The 13841-nt window shown below is 48.3% G+C and overlaps 1 long non-coding RNA gene across 2 annotated transcripts in view; it reads right to left on the bottom strand.

Moving 5' to 3' along the window:
• Positions 1 to 8633: 8633 nt before the first annotated feature.
• LOC149332967 (uncharacterized) overlaps positions 8634 to 13841 on the bottom strand; it is a 77337-nt gene continuing 72129 nt past the window's right edge. For both annotated transcript variants that reach the window (XR_016285272.1, XR_016285271.1), the window contains exons 3-4: positions 10509 to 10683; positions 8634 to 8870 (exon numbers count right to left, since the gene is read on the bottom strand). This is a non-coding gene — a long non-coding RNA (uncharacterized LOC149332967). The remainder of the gene's footprint in view (positions 8871 to 10508; positions 10684 to 13841) is intronic.

The following is a 13841-nucleotide window of genomic DNA, read 5'->3' as shown; positions in this document are numbered from 1 at the left end:
ACCTGGTGCAGGGTTCCACGTGCGCCCACCTCTTCCTCTACCGGGGCACCCAGGCCACGGAGGGGCTGGTGGCGCAGGTAGCCGCGCCCCTGGCGGCCGCCGCCATCACGGCCGTGCACGCCGCCTTCGTGGTCACCTTCGCCTTCCTGACGCGCGTCGCGGGACGCCGCCTGCTGCTGTGCGTGTCCACGCTGCTGGTGGCCTTCTGCTTCTGCGTCTTCCCGCCCTTCGAACACCTCGTCTTCAGGTCTGGCCGAGCTGAAGCGATTCTGAGGTCTAATTCATCCCAGCTTAATTCTTTTATTTAAAAAGTTAGTTATATTGATTTTAATGGCGCAAAAACAACTGAGGCTATGATGCGCCAAACACAAGGTTAGAGTTTTTGTTAAAGGTGAAGCTTTTTATACTTAGTTTGTTTAAAACACTGGCTTCCCTGAGAAACCTAAAAATACAAGAGATGTCAACCAGTGCTCGATCACCTAAAAGTAACATGGGGTGTAAAGGGATGCTTTCCCTGTAAAATGCTGTAAAATATTTCTTTCTCTTTTATTAAAAAAGAAATGTTGACTCCTGTTTGCCAGCGAAAGACTGTATTTATTGGTGTGAAGACTGCTGGATAAAACGAAACAACTCGCTTCAAACGCACGACATTGAAGCATGACGGTGTGCACTAGACACTGAAAGGAGCAAAAAAAAAGCAAGAATTGACGTCACCAGAGGTAGTGAAAAGGCGTGTGACTGAGGCGCCAGTGTTTTATTATTTGGCTTTTTTCGGCTGTATGAAGCTCCGTTTCCTGTGAAGGTGAAGTTTAGAACGAGGTACGCAATCTGCACAAGGTCAGCTTCAATTTGTCCTCAAACTGCCTTCAAGGCCGCCGCGGTGGCTCAGCGGTTATGGTGCTCGGCTGCTGACCCGAAAGACGCGGGTTCGATCCCGGCCGCGGCGGCTGGAATTTCTTTGGAGGAGGAATTCTAGAGGCCCGTGTACTGTGCGATGTCAGTGCACGTTAAAGAACCCCAGGTGGTCGAAATTTCCGGAGCCCTCCACTACGGCGTCTCTCATAGCCTTAGTCGCTTTGGGACGTTAAACCCCATAAACCAAACCATCAAACTGCCTTCAACGCATTTTGCACTCTGAGCTCTGAGTCTCGAGCAAGGGATGTTGCCTTGATACATCGTAACAAAAGTCTGCGTTGATCACGTCCTGGTAAATCATGGTTTTAAATATGTTAAATAAAGGGTTAATAGAGCGGTGTACGATGATCTGACGCTCTCGTACTGCGCCTCCCTGGTGATGTGGTCCAAGTGAGCGGTACCGCGGGATGCGAGGTGTAGCTGTCGCTAGGGCAACGTGAGCCGCAGCGTCCTTCTACGTCATCAAGATGGCCGTTTCCGGGGACTGGCGCCTTGCTATTAACTAAACAGAGCCACATCCTAAAATGTAATTGAAATTAGTTTTTAAAGATTCCCAAATTCGCCTCCTGAAGACTGCAGTACACATAGGCTGCTGGTGCAGCACAGTCCATTGGTTGAACGCAGTCTTTGCAAGGCACTAGTAAACAATTGTCCAAAACGCGCGAGCACTCGCAAAAATGTAGAGCAAAGGTAGCTACAGCACCAAAGGGAACACTTAATGTGTATAAAAGAACGAATTTTGCTGCTATTTCTGCTTGAAAATTAAATGTCTCATGAGTATTACTCTATAGTCGGGCCGCCGCGGTGGCTCAGCGGTTACGGTGCTCGGCTGCTGACCCAAAAGACGCGGGTTCGATCCCGGCCGCGGCGGCTAGAATTTCTTTGGAGGAGAAATTCTAGAGGCCCGTGTACTGTGCGATGTCAGTGCACGTTAAAGAACCCCAGGTGGTCTAAATTTCCGGAGCTCTCCACTACGGCGTCTCTCATAGCCTCAGTCGCTTTGGGACGTTAAACCCCATAAACCAAACCAAACCATCTTTAGTTGGATGAAACCCCACAACAAAGCAGCAAACGGCCCTCGAAGGAGGCCCTCCAGCTAATGGTGTCGGACAATTCTCATGACTGTATGGTTAATCCTCTTAGACCTGCAGACGGACATTATAGGCTGTGGCGGAAGAGAGGGATTTGATCATGCATGGCTTAATCGGATTGACCACCGCGTCATGAAAATTGGTCGACGCCACTGGATGGACAAATTCCTTTGAGGGGCATTTGCCGTTTCGTTCTTGACTTGCATGCGACTGTAGTGGAAAACTTTGGAAACATGAAAGTTTGGGAAGCTATTGTAACAAAGACAGCGCAATACATATTGAAGATGCAGAAACATATCCCACAATAAAAGGCTGCTGAAGGGACGTATTGTGATTTATAATAGAGAGCAAGAAAAGGTTGCCTTCTTAACATCTGCGCAAGAGTTTGTACAGAGTTGAAATTGATGAAAATAGTAACACGAAATGCCGTGACTTATGAAGTAAACACCCGAATGACCATGGGTATAATTTTTATTTCGAAGATGTGCATTAAGCTTGAAACTCCGAAAAAAAAATGATTTACTACCGGTGGCAAAATGACTCCTCAGAAATGGTGGACGACGTTCTACCCCGCTCACTGTTTTGCGAAATATTACTTACTGCGTTCACTATATGGCCTAAAAAACAGCCTTTTTGTGAATTGAAGCATATGAAATTTACCTGAAAGAAAGAACTCGCTGCTAGGTGCAGCCCGCACTGAGAAAAAGCTGCGAGTTCACTTTGTACAGTATTGTGTGCATAGACTTTACTTTATTTCAGCATCAGACGAAAAACAGAGCCTGATGCAGGGACAGAAGCTAAAGTCTAATGGTGCCTGACGAGGCCTCTGACCCTATACAGCCCACAGCGGTACAGATACAATACGCATCTTAAAAACAAAAGAATAAATCGTGCCTCCCAGCTATAGTCACAAAAGATAAAAAAACGCAACAGCGTGTGAAAGGATTAACGCAAACCACAAGGGTATTTGCTGATGTGTATCACGAGATGAAAATTCCTCAACAGCTGCCGCTCATTCTCGCATTACACAGTGGTAACCGCTCTGCAATATTTTAATTGGCTTTCTGCCTGGCCAAGCAGTGCTGCACTACGCTTCGTCTTATTTTTTAAAATTATCTGAGAGGTCTACTACAACTGGTAGCACGCTCGACTGGTTGCTGCTCACAATAGCCAGGGCTTCGTTGCGACAACACAGCGCCAAGAACAGACAGAGAAGAGACCAAAAACAAGTCTCTCTCTCTCTTTCCGTCTTCTTTATGCAGTGTTGCCAGAATAGAGTCGCTATTGTCACCATTTAAAAAAAAAATGGCTGGGGTTCAACGTGGCTTGAACCTAGTTATACGAGCGAAAGCTCTCTTAAGCATGGCCTTCACTGTCTCAAATTAAATGTCACGATCAAAGTCAAATGTCAAGATCAGGCACCCAGTCATATGATCACGTGGTCATACTACCATAGCATGGGCCATACCACCCTGCAGTTAAGTTTGATGTGACCTTATGAGGCAATGAAGGTAAATGTCTATGTGGTGCCCATTGTCTCAAATCAAATGTCAAGGTCAGGTACACAATGGGAATAGACATATAATCACGTAGTCACACTACCACAGCTTGGGCCATACCACCGCGCAGTCAAGTTCGGTTTGACCTTGTGAGGCAGTGAAGGTCATTGTCCCATCCACATCAAAATCGAAAGTTGTATACCGAGGAGTAGATCTCTCGCTCCAAAAGAAATTTAACATAGCGGCGGGACACGGCCTGCCTGCATTGTCCACGGTGCCACGTAGAGCCTCCTCTGTTGTACGCACACAGGCAGTGGTCGGCAGCAGCGACCCGCGGTGACACCAGCTGGCACGCCGTGTACTCGGTGATCCTGCTGGTGCTCAGCTACTCTGTCGGCCTGTGCCACCTGCCGCCGCTGCTCACGGCTGAGCTGTGCTCGGGACCTGGCTTGCTGCACCACGTGGGAGCCCCGGTCGCCTGGAGCTTCCGCTGGATGCTCGCCTTCCTCCTGCTCCACTTCGACCACGAGCTGCTGCTGATCGGACGCGCCGTCAACGCGCCGCTTATGCTGGCTGTGACGCTCATGATGATCGTCGGTGGCCTGGCCGCCTTCTTGCCGGAGACGGAAGGGCGGACTCTGGGCGTCATCGAGAGCGGCGAATAAGAAACGCGCGCTCGTACAAAGCCCAGCGGTGACGTCAAAGACACGCCATCGTGTCCGAGGTCACTCACTAGGCACACGTTCGGGCTTTATTCACTCATTAGCATTAGTATCGTCCAGCACGTTCACTAGAAGAGCACGAAGTATCACGCGATCTGAAAGCTGTGTACAAAGCTTGATCACTTCTGGTAGATTGGGCACTCTTCCGCGCGCAAAGTGGTCACGTGACTGCACTATTTCGTGCGTTTGCTGTTTACGCAAATTACAACCTTGAAGTCTGTATAAGCATATGAAAGCAATAAATTGAGATTAAAGATGTTTGGATAAGTCTTGCCCTTCTTTACCTCATTTCTTTGAGGTTCATGTGATTTGGAGGAGGACGACGAGTGGAAGACATGCATACACCACTTAGGTGAACAGAGAACTCTAACTTTATGAACTTCAAAAGCGGTACAGGAAATACGCTTGGAACAATATAAGAGACTCCACTCACCTCAAAACTAAAAAAAAAGCTGACCTCTGATATTCGACTTCCCATAAACCAGCGGAACGTCTGCTTCCCTTGACGATGCTTGACTGAAAGCGAATTACATAGCGACCCTAAGGTCAAGTTTGGCAGCGTTACAGCAGCCCCTCGAGGCATCAGGCGAATTTATCGGGAATGTACAGAGATTGTTTCGCCTTGTCAAACGTGCTTCGTCTTCACTAAAAACTTGAAATCAGTAGCTACAACACTAAATAGACGGGAAACAAATTTTACCGCTGCAAAGAAAATGGTATGAAAAGCAGAAGTGCGGACCACAGCAGTTCGCAGATCAAGCATTTTCTTTGTGGTATCGTCGGCTGAATCAGCATCGCGTAGCAGCAGTAGGAATAGTCTACGAGACAGGAAATCTCACCTAGCCCTTAACCAACTCGCTCGCTTAAGGGGTTGATGAGCTCGTGTTTTTCACGCCTGCGAAGGCAAGTGGCACTGTTTGCAGGTAGGTTTAAATGAATATGACTGCCGTGTATAATTAAGTGCTTATGGGAGTTTAGCGTCCCAAAGCAACTCAGGCTATGATGAACACCGTATTGAAGGGCTCCAGAAATTTCTACCACCTGAGGTTCTTGAAGTACACTGACAATTTGGCCGCCATCGAAATTCGACCGCCGAGGCCGGGATCGAATATACGTCTTTCGAATCAGCAGCCGAGCGCCGTTACTGAGCCATTGAGGCGGCTTGCGTGATTAATTAAGGTTAACCGGCTGTAGACACGTAGGGATGTAGGGAAAAACTCCCTGGGGTGGAGGTCCGTGAAGAGCCCATCTTCACTACGGACAAGGGGACTAGGCTAAAACCCGATCTAGTCATAGAGTCAAGCTCCCAGGTACTGGTAGTAGACATAGCGGTGGTGTGGGATGCAAATGAGGGTGTCCTTACAAACAAGAACAATGAAAAGGCTTCAAAGTACAGAGTATTCCGGGCCAACTTTCCGGCCAGGAAACAATTCTTGCTGCACGGAATGGCTTTTGGCGCCCGGAGTATGCTATGCCCATCGACAATCAAGGTGGGCAAGCTGCTTGGTCTCAGTTATTCCGCCCTTTCCTGGCTAGCTTCGCGAGTGCTTCTCGGAAGCCTCATTTGTCTCGGACGATTCACCAAGAAGGTGATCATGTAGTTTTTACTTCGGAGTTTTCTTTTGTTTGATTGTCCTCGCGTTGGGTTTTCACTTTCATGAGTTTTAGGGGGTTGGCCGGTGCTTTTTTCCATCTTCGGGGTTTTTAATCTCTTCACTTCTTTCTTTCTTTCTCCTAACTCAAACATGAACTTGCGAGGTCAAGGTGTGCTTGCTACCAAATGCGGTGAGCTCCGGCTCGCTCATTTTGGGCTCGCAAACCATGTCTTTCCCCAGCAGCGGCCACGTTCACTCTGGGTGGCATTCTTGCTACCCAGGGAAATGCATGTTTTTAAGCTGATCCAATCCGAATTAGCAGCTCAAGAAACAAAGGAAGAAGCTTCACGCTCTCATCCCACTTAAAGTCTGTAACAACACTTGGTGAACAAAAAGATAAACCTAGGCAGCTCATTTTCCCACTGCTTTGAAAGCAGTAAGTGTGTTTTCCTGTGTTCAGGAGGCAGACATTGCTGCTGAGAATAAAATCTTCTATAATTCGGCCTCTGACGTCAGCATGTTCACTTCCACGGCGCCCAGTGACCCGTAAGGGTCAAGAACACCAATTTATTAACAATAAAGTTTTTTCCATCCATCCATCCCCAAAACGAGGAGTGAGGATTAAAATCAACTAAAAGATATGGCTCTGGTAGTTGTATGAAAAGTGCTTCTAAATCGTGAAGTCTGACGGTTAGATGTGGTTCAATGTATATGGAATATATTGTGGTTTTAAAATCAAGGGCGGTGGATGCAAGTGCCTCATATGAGGTTTTTAGGTCAATTTTCCGAGTTGCGACACCACCCTGGACCACAACAGCAGAGCCTCCAGAGAGCCTGCTTGATTTCTGTCGGTCACAGCAGAAGACTTGATATTTTTTAAGAATATTTTTTTTCTGTGGTCCTAGGTTAGTCTCCTGGAGACAGAGTGCTACCGGGGAGAATGAATTTAAAATATCTGTTGTGTCAGTGTAGTCCTTTAAAATTCCACGACAGTATCAGTGAACAAGAAATGCCATTGTTACGGGGCGGTTGGGGATAGGTTAAAACCCTAGGTTTGCGGGTCTTTTGGACCAGTTATAAGGACTTTATCCCTTTTTTTGCGCTCGAGAGAGCTTTGCCGCCGTTGCAGCGAGGGCGATGGAGGAGTTGTGTCCATCGCCTGCTCAGAGGTGCAGGAGGATCGTGCAGAACGCACGGGTAACTGTGGTTCAGACCTCGCCGTGTGAGGCGAGGCGTTGGGGCCTGCTGACCTGGAGGTGCGCACAGCCTGTTTCATGGGTGGTGACGCGGCGCTAGCTGCTGCCACCAGGGGCACGGGTGGCCCTGCTCCAGGCTCACTGTGTGTGGCCTGAGCAGAAGCTGGAAGCCGCTGTGATGCCATGCCCTGTTGCACCATATCGGCGAAAGTAGGGTGTTGAACCATTGAGAAAAGCTTTTCCGCTTCTCTGAAAGTGATGTTTTAACTCCGAGTATGCTCATCCGGCCTAAGAACCGCCGCTCTCCCCGCTCCCCAATTGCCATTGTATGAATGGTGACCCGGTACCTGAGGTTGACACCATTCGTGTATTGGGCCTGCACGTCCAGAACGATGGCAAAGACACCACCACCCTGAATAAACTTAAGCAGGTTGAAGGCGCGATATTGCACCTCATCCGCAGGGTTTCGGGACATCATAGAGGCATGAAGGAGCGCGACCTATGTCGCCTCATTCATGCCTTCGTCCTCAGCTGTGTGCTGTACACTACCCCATACCTACAACTATCCAAACATGACATAAAACGCTTTGGATACCTTGATTTGCAAGGCATTCAAGGTAGCACTTCATCTTCCCCTCAACACACCCAGACAGATTACTAGGCATGGGCCTCCACAACACGATCGGGGAACTGGTGGAAGCCCACCAACAGGCCCAATACATCAGGCTCACACAAACCTCCACAGGCCGGTATATCCTGAACTCCCTCGGAATCAGAATACCGGCCAACGACCCAACCCTCCTCACCATCTCCACTCCTCCACCGGGAGCTCCTCATCAAGCCGCTCCCGGGGAATATGCACCCGTCCCACCATGAGCAGCGCCGCAGAGCCCGTGCGAAGGCACTCCATCGAGCGTACGGCTCCGAGCCGGACGCCGTAGGGGTGGACCCTGCCTGCACAGGTGATAATTTTTTTTTTCTCTACTCCGGAGATCCCCACTATGGCACCTTTCTTCTTTCACTCTCACCAATTCATCCCTTCCTTTACGGCGCGGTTCAGGTGTCCACCGAGATATGCGAGAGATACTGAGCCATTTCCTTTCCAGCTAATACATCACACGTGCTAAGCTTTCTATAGGATTGTGTCCTTAATCCACACTTTAATGTACGTTTGATCAGCTGAATTTGTATGATGCCATCTCGAGAGTCACCACCGCCTGATGCGACGGGACGAGCTGCCTATTGATGTCATCGAGGTAGGGGACGCGCGGTGAGGTGTGCCGCCCTAATCGGTAGCGAGCGACTGCCAGCAGCGATTTTTTAAATTAATTTCTAAACTATAGGGTCCACGCAAAGCTTCCAAGTTTGACTCCAATACCCAGAAAGGCGACCTATACTGATCTTCTACACTAGAATCTGCCCATCGACGTAATTTCAGTGTTCCTTCAAGGCTTCCATGGGGAAACAGACCTCTTACCTGGAACTCCGGCCAAGTGTCGATGGCCACTGCTACTTGGTTTGACCTAATAATGCCACATCAGTTTTAAATGATGGCAGTAAGTACAGGTACTAAGGATATTAGTCTGTACACCAGTTATAAACAATAAGACGGTGGTCAATGTTTTCTATTTTTATTCAGCCCTACCATATATTATTTAAAGCAATGCGCAGTGACATTTTTTCATCAGCTTGTTTTGCTGATGGGTCGTCATGGTTTTCGCCATTCCGGACAGGAAACAAACAGCAGCAGTGCGGCCTTCCCCTTTGGGCCACTGGGTGCACTGCTTTCATAAACGCTTCAGTAACGCTTGTAATGTTGGCGTTGTTAGACGAGGCGGGAACAACTTTCCATCTGGAAAAAATGCTTTTGTAAAAGTTATGATCACAATGCACTTCTTCGCGGAGCTTTCTAGCCTTTGAAAGCTAACGCACACCCAAGAATGAAATGTTAGCACACCGCAACAGGAAGCTGTCAATAAATTCCAATAAGACAGTTGCAGATCACCTTGAAAAACAGCAGGCCGCCGCGGTGGCTCAGTGATAATGGCGCTCGGTAGCTAACCCGAAAGTCGCGGGTTCGACTCCGGCCGCAGCGGTCGAATTTCGATGAAGGCGAAATTGTAGAGGCCCGTGTACTGTGCTATGTCAGTGCACGTTAAAGAACCCCACGTGGTCGAAATTAACCATAGCTCTCCACTACGGCGTCCCTCATAGCCTGAGTCGTTTTGGGACATTAAATGCTGTAACCCAAACCAATGCTTTGTTCCAAACTTTTCAATGTTACTGTTTCGAGGCAATTCCTACCTACCCTCTGTTTCCTGCGTGCCAACCTCATTCGCAGGAGCTATTTCTTCCAAAGGAGCATTCACTTTAGCCACCACGGCGTGGTCTCCTGGTTTTTCTTGGCCTCGTCTGCCTGCCTTATCCCCTGTAATTTTGAGAGGGCAATCTCTAGCGAAATGATTTGGTGACTTGCACTCAAAGCACCGTCCTTTCTTTCCACTTAAAGTAGAATTCTCCCCTTGATGAGGTGTTGCACCGGCCGGCTCCTTCTGGTCCCCACTCAGCCTTTCGATAGCCTCCCAAATGAGCTGCTGACCCTGGTTTGCATCTCACGCTTTCGTCGAAACTCGACGCCAGCTTGGCCACTTCGCCAGGAGAAAGGAACCTCTGATTCTCATTGACAACAATATGAGCCCGTGCCTCAGCTGCTAAGCACTCCTTCAACCTGTCTGTGACCATTAACTGCTTTAATTCTGCAAAAGTGGTAGCCTTTGAGGTTTTTTTATAGTATTCAACATAGTTTATATTCCAGCCGGGTTGCGAATTGGCCCCATGTCTCATCTGCTGCTTTTGCCAACCCCTCAAACATCCTTCTATATTCTGCTGCTGACAACCTCAATCCATCTAGAATACTTTGCTGCATTTTTTTACAGTCCTTTCTTTCCTCGGCTGTCAACGTAGAAAGCAATCCGCGTGCTCTTTAAATCAACTGTGGCAAGACAAGCCCGGCCCACCTCTCAGACGGGACGTCATATGAATCAAGAGTCGCCTCCAAATCCTCAAACCACCCGAACACTAGGAATTCCCGACTCGGCATCGGTGCTAGTACTCCTTTCAATAAGGATGCATATTTTAGGCGCCTATCCTCCTCTGACCTATCCACATGCAGCTAGCGCTCCGCTGTTGCCTTCTTCGTGGGACTCAGCCCGCTCTTGGGCTCGCAACTCCTGGCTCTCCAGAATTAAGCGCTGCTTTTCTTTTTCTGCTTCAGCAATTTTAAATCGAAGCTCCAGCATTTTCATCTGCTGCTCCGACGCTGTTTCCGCCATGGCGCTACTCAGATCCCCCACCGCGTCACTGGTCACCGCCAACTCCTGCAAGCTTTCAACCCCGTCCGACTCCACATCTGTGGTGTTAACCTCCCTGTCTCGCAAGTTATATGGCATTGTCACCAACTGCGCCCGACAGGAAACCAAGAGGCACTCGCCTGACTTCTGAAGAGTCGCTCCGCAGTGCTCTCTTCATCCACAGGTCTGGAGGGACTCGCTTTGGCAGGCCACTGGCTCCTCAGTGACATTCTTGGGTCCGCCGTCCCCGCCACCAGTCTCGTCCGTCGTCCACCGCTGCTGTTCTCATTCGCCCATCTTTGGAGATCCTGTCGACTGCGCCAGATAAGTTAGAGCGACGTAGCTCGTACCTCGGGATGGTCTCCTAAGTTGTTCTTTTCTCCAGCAAAGTGCGGAATACGATGCAGCCGGTTACTGCCAGAAAAGCTAGACGATTTTATTTACATAGCAGGTTATAAGGAGTCCACCCCCTAGAAGCACACTGAAGCCACCTTTTATACATTCTCAATTCCCCAGGTACCTATCTGGGGAAACTTGGTTGTTCGAAGATCGCCAATCACATTCCTTGATGAAAACCGCCCACAAAAGGGCGGAACATCACCCTCTCGCCGATCCTCCCACCGCGACAAAAAGGCGGGACATTCACTCTCGCCGGTCCTCCCACGCACAGATGGTCGACTTGTGTATTTTGCTCACCCATCGTTCCGTGGAATTAGCAGTCCTTTGGCGCCAACTAAGGTGATATATACATTCTCGCTGTCATGTCGGAGCCGTTCCGCACCGTGATGGACTCCCTTTCGTTGTCGGTCCGGTGTCGGTTTTGAGCGAACTTGAGAATCCAAACAGACGCGTTTCCGCCGACAGTTGATTTAGGGGCCTCCGTCCCCTAGTTGCGCCGCCACGCTTCCCTCCGCAGCAGCCGCCGATAACAGCTGCTGCAAAGGTTAGCCAGCAGTGTCTCTCGGCCGTGAAGGAAGGGGCGACGGCCGTTTCTCGACCTCGAAGGAGAGGGTAAGGAGCCATCGGCGGGCGCACGTGTGCGCGACCAAAACTCTTCCCAGAACGGGACACGGGACATCCCCTAACATTGGCGCCTGAGAGAATGGCAAAGGCACTTTCCGCAGCGCCTTTCCTCGACGGCAAGCAACGGCGAAAAAGCATGTAAACATCGGGTCTCGGCTAGCTTGACCACCTCTAAGGCAGCCATAGGATGGATGGATGGATGGATGGATGGATAGGAGCGCCCCCTTTGAAACGGGGTGGTGGCAATTGCCACCATGCTCAGCTTTTCTTTATTTATTATTTTTTTTGTTTACTGTGTTGGCAATTCTCATTAAGATTCTCCATCAACTTTGCCTACGGTTTCCTACCATTCTAACCTTATGCCACATCTCTGCTTTTCAGCCACCAATCCTCCAATCGCTTTTTGCTGACTTCCACTGCAGATTTATTTACATGACCATTGTTATCTTTAAACCCTAGGGCCTCAGAAAGAGTGACTGTGCCTGCATCGGCATCCGGATGGATACCATCACATTTGATTATGAGGTGTTCAATTGTTTCCACAGATCTACCACACACTGCACATGTGTCATCTTCTTCGTTAAATTTCTTTTTGTAGCTGCGCGTTCTAAGACACCCTGATCTAGCTTCAAAAAGTAGGGCACTGCCTCTTGAGTTATCATAGAAAAATTCTTTCCTGATCTGCCTTTTCCAGAATCGATATAGTTCTACACTATGTTTCTTTTCCATTGAATTCATCCAATTTTTAACTTCCGCGTTTTTAACCTGTCGTTTAATGCTCTTTCTTTCTCCGTCCTCATGACCGGCATACTTACTGGTTAGTTTTCTAGTTCTTTTCCGCCACTGTGAGTCAACGTTCTTTCTGTATAAATATTTAAATACCTTAGCTGCCCATCTGTTATCGTCCAATTTCCTCAGGCGTTCTTCATATAGTATTTTACTCTTAGCTTCCCGTGCCTCGAATGATGCCCAGCCCATATCCCCTTGTACTGCCTCGTTTGTGGTTTTGCCGTGGGCACCTAGTGCTAATCTTCCAACAGCTCTCTGATTTACGTCTAATCTCGACTGAACTTCTGCCCTTAAGCACAGAACCGCATTGCCGAAAGTAAGTCCCGGCACCATTATTCCTTTCCAAATACCTCTTAGTACTTCATATTTGTTGTACCCCCATAATGCCCTATGTTTCATTATCCCGGCGTCTCTTCGTCCTTTTGCCCGAAGAGCCTGTTCATGCTTTTCCGTGTATATCTGCCCTTCGTTTAGCCATATCCCGAGGTATTTGTATTCGGCCACTTTGGGTATTTCGTGGCCTTGTATTGTAAGCACCTGATCAGTTGTATCGTTAAAAATCATCACACCTGATTTAGTTGCGCTAAAACTGAATCCTAGAGCGTCTCCTTCGTCTCCACAGCAATTAACCAAAGTTTGTAAATCTTCCTGGCTATCTGCTAACAGTACAATATCGTCCGCATACATTAAACCCGGGAGTCGCTGCTCAACTACATTTCCGCCTAATCTGTACGATAGATTATAACCCAGATTACTTTCTTCTAGCCTTCTTTCCATATTTATCACGTAAAGCATGAACAGCAGCGGTGATAGAGGGCAACCTTGCCTTAATCCTTTGTGCACCCCTACAGTTGTGGTACTTTTTTTCCCTTCCCATGTAATTTCAACTTCATTATCTCGGTAGATTTCCTGTAGAAAATCAATTACCTCATCACCAATACCTAAATCTTTCAATATGCTCCACAGGAGTTCCCTGTTCACGTTATCGTATGCACCGCTTATGTCTAGAAAGGCTATAAACAGAGGTCTATTTTCCGCCTTAGCTATTTCTATGCATTGGGTAAGCACGAACAGGCTATCATCTAACCGCCTACCCCTTCTGAACCCATTCTGAAGTTCTCCGAGTATCCTATTCCCTTCTACCCATGACTGCATTTTTAATTTCACCGCCTGCATTGCCAGCCTGTACATAACAGATGTTATCGTAATCGGACGGAAGGATTTTATGTTCATCTTATCTCCTTTCCCTTTATAAATCAAATTCATTTTACTCTGTCTCCAGCTGTGCGGAATTTGCTGATTTGTTATGACTGCCTCCAATGCTTTTATCAGCGCGTCCTTGCTTCTTGGGCCAAGTTCATTAATCAGCTTAATTGGAATTTCGTCTATCCCTGCGGAAGTGGTTTTAGGGATATTCGCTTCCGCCTTTTCCCAGTTAAGACTAGTCAGTTCTAAGCTGTTCTCTTTTGTGCTGTCCTGTGTTGCCGCCTCACTTGGGGAGATTACCCCATTGGCGTCGCTAAAAGACGCAGCTATAAATGACGTAATGTAGTCCACAGCATCGTCTCCCTCCAAACATTTTCCCTCAGCATCTATAATCTGTTCCTGCTTTCTTTGATTTGTTTTTCCCAACCAGCTTATATGGTTCCAGAATTTTCTTG

Source organism: Amblyomma mixtum, chromosome 8 (assembly GCF_055824585.1).
Source record: "Amblyomma mixtum isolate Tamu chromosome 8, ASM5582458v1, whole genome shotgun sequence".
NCBI lineage: Eukaryota > Metazoa > Arthropoda > Arachnida > Ixodida > Ixodidae > Amblyomma > Amblyomma mixtum.
The sequence above is the reverse complement of the archived record's forward strand: the minus strand, read 5'-3'. Positions and strand labels throughout refer to the sequence as shown.